At 35.0% G+C, this 2,940-nt stretch overlaps 1 pseudogene across 1 annotated transcript; it reads right to left on the bottom strand.

The window, feature by feature from the left end:
* Positions 1 to 212: 212 nt before the first annotated feature.
* On the bottom strand, positions 213 to 2,273 carry LOC143581456 (small ribosomal subunit protein cS23z pseudogene; annotated as a pseudogene). The gene is made up of 2 exons (XR_013143823.1): positions 2,034 to 2,273; positions 213 to 613 (listed from the first exon to the last, which is right to left on the bottom strand). The product of XR_013143823.1 is annotated as a small ribosomal subunit protein cS23z pseudogene (transcript).
* Positions 2,274 to 2,940: the final 667 nt, after the last annotated feature.

Here is a 2,940-nt window from a genome sequence, read left to right as displayed (position 1 = left end):
CCACAGTTCGTATACCACCACTAGTTTATGTTAGAAATCTATAGGCGTTAAAAAACATACAGTCTTCTTCTTGCAAACCACGGAGATTTGGTCCACCTCTTCTTCTGCAGATGTCTGTAGATATGATCCGCAGACTGCATATATTTTCTCTTGAAAAAAAAAACAGCACCTTAATACCTGTTGAAAGAAATAAGTTGACAAAACAATATTTGTTTGATGAGGAAACAATGAACCATAAACAAAATTTTGAGGTTTTGAATCACTTTTGCAAATCAAACTACATTTAACAAATAAAAAACAAGTAACCAAGCAACTGAACCTTCTGTTTAAGATTACAACATGTTTAAGAAGTCAAATTGCCACCACTTTGTTGCCAAAGGTTAATGATATCAGTGGCTTGATTAAGGAGGATGATCATCTTTTTTTGAGAGATCCAAGGTTTGCTTTCCAAAGTGGTTTTGAGTTCTTCCCAAGCATCTTTCCTAGGCCAAAAGAAGTAAGGACTCAAAGGGATGCTTCCATGTCCTGGTATCTCTTGATCAAGACCAAGCCCTATGTTCTTTTCCATCCATATGAACTTTAATACTACTCTTGGCTTTTGCACCTTGTTTCCCTAATATTGTCACATTTTAAGCGTTGTCAATTTAGGCGTTATTTGTGTCGCGTTTGTAAGTTGGCGAGACGAACCCAACATGAATACGAACATTTGATACGAACTCGAACATGAACAGAATCGTGTCAGACACGTGAACCTGAACATGACGTGTATTTACCAGGTGACACAAACGTGACGTGTTTAACCGGAAGTTTTTATTTTAGTTCATTTTTATTTATATAAATACTCTAAAAGTTGACATTTACAAAAAAGGTACAAGTTTATATAAAATAATTGCAATTGAAGAACTACAAAAAAATGGATTCTCATTTCTTATATCTTTATACTTTTTTTACATAAACAATGAATCAGTTTAATCTAAGACTCAAAAACAGTTAGAAAAACGGGTTAAATGGATTATAGATAAAAATGTGAACCCGCCAGGCCCAATTGAATATGATTCGTCTAGCTTAGGGGTGTATAAACAAGCCAGGTTGAGCCTGAGCTCAATCAGGCTCGACCACGCCTCGTTTTGACTTACGAGGGCTCGAGATCTTTTTCTACAACTCAAATTCAGCTCATGAGTTGCTTTTCTAAGGTCGGACTCGTTTATTTTATATATTTTTTTATATATTTTGGGTAAAACCTTAAACGAGCCTAAGCTCGAATGGCTCAAGCTCGGCTGTGAGGTGTTTAACTTAATTCATTACATAGAAGTCCAAAAGAGGAAAAACTTGGAAAAACACAAGGCTCGGCGATCCTAAGGAGATAAACTTGGTTCGAGTTTGAGCTAAAACGAACCCGAACCCGTTAAAAGCAGGGCCGGCCCAAAGGGGTGGCGGGGTGGTCGACGGCCACAGGCCCGACACCCCGTTAGGCCCGAAAAAAATTTTTTTCAAAAAAAATTATATTTATTTTTATTAAAAACAATATGTATATTTAATGTTTAAACCTAATTACATGACCACTAGCTTGGTGTAGTGGCAATGGGGTATTACTCTCGACCAAAAGGTTATGAGTTTAAGTCTCATTTGAAAAATGTTTAATCTCTTTTTATACAAAAAAAATTTTACACAACCAAAATTATAACCAGGTAAACATATATAAATATTTAATTGTTTAAACCAACAAAATACTTCTTTTTAATTAAGGTCCAAAAAAAATTTCGACTTCGGCCCAATTTTTTTTTTTGCTTTCTCGGAGCCGGGCCTGGTTAAAACTAAACCCCGAACCCGCAAATTTCATGTTGGGTTCGTATGAAGTCAAATATCCACTCTCCTAAATGGCTAAATTCATCAATTTCATAATTTAAAAATTAAAATACATGATAATTCCTTAATTCAAAGAATGTAGTGTGTGTGTGTCTGTATCTATAATAGTGTAATACATATATACTTGTGTGTGTGTGTGTGGAGAGAGAGAGAGAGAAAGTGTGTACCTCATCTTCTTCTTGATCTGGTACAGGTGGCAAAAGAGTGTCTTCAACAATGGCTTCTTCAACAGTTGATGAAACAGAAACAGAGAGTTTGTGAAACCGTGTGGACTTGTTGCACAAGGACACAGAGTGATGATGAGTCTTGAAAACACAAGGGGTTTTCAAGAATCCAACAACGTTGGGATTTTGAGAAGACAAAGGTTTGATTCCTTGGTGAATAGACATAGACAACGTCTTGTTTTTTTAAGTAGTTTGTAAAAAGGAAGTATATGATTGTGAGCTCAGACTCTCAGAGCATTTGACAGAGTTTGGATAAGCGGTGATGGGATTATACTTACTGGCCATACAACAAGATGGCTTTCAACATGGGCTTTGGGCCTGTCATATTAAGACTAGTGATAAAACTGAAAGCCCATTCTATGGATGGTTATACGGCCCACAATTCACTATAGGGATATAGGGTCGTCCAAACCGCTCACCATTCGTTCGGAAATTGCTCGAAAAATGTTCGCTCAATTTTAAACGAGCCGCTCTGCTCGGTTCGGTTTGTAAACAAGCCAAGCAACGAGCAAATGTCTGCTCGGTTCGATTCGGCTCAAATATTTTTGATTTATTTTATGTATAATTATATATATGAACAAATATATAAATATATAGACAAAACACATAAATATAAGCTTACAATTATTTTTACCTCTTTAAAATTTTCATATCCCGTCAATTTTTTAGTTTTATTTGTTTGCTTCAAGTTTTTAGAATAGTACAAGTTTGTTTACATGATCATTATATCTCACTTCAAACTTATTTTTGATAAAAAAAATTACAATCTATTACACGTGTGTCTAAAAACTACTAAATTACTTATAAAATATATTATTTACAACCTTCAAACTTGTTTCTTATTGAAAAT

This window comes from Bidens hawaiensis, unplaced genomic scaffold (genome assembly GCF_021521415.1).
Source record: "Bidens hawaiensis isolate Kalapana, Puna unplaced genomic scaffold, B.hawaiensis_p1.1 tig00030951_1, whole genome shotgun sequence".
Classification (NCBI taxonomy): domain Eukaryota; kingdom Viridiplantae; phylum Streptophyta; class Magnoliopsida; order Asterales; family Asteraceae; genus Bidens; species Bidens hawaiensis.
The sequence above is the reverse complement of the archived record's forward strand: the minus strand, read 5'-3'. Positions and strand labels throughout refer to the sequence as shown.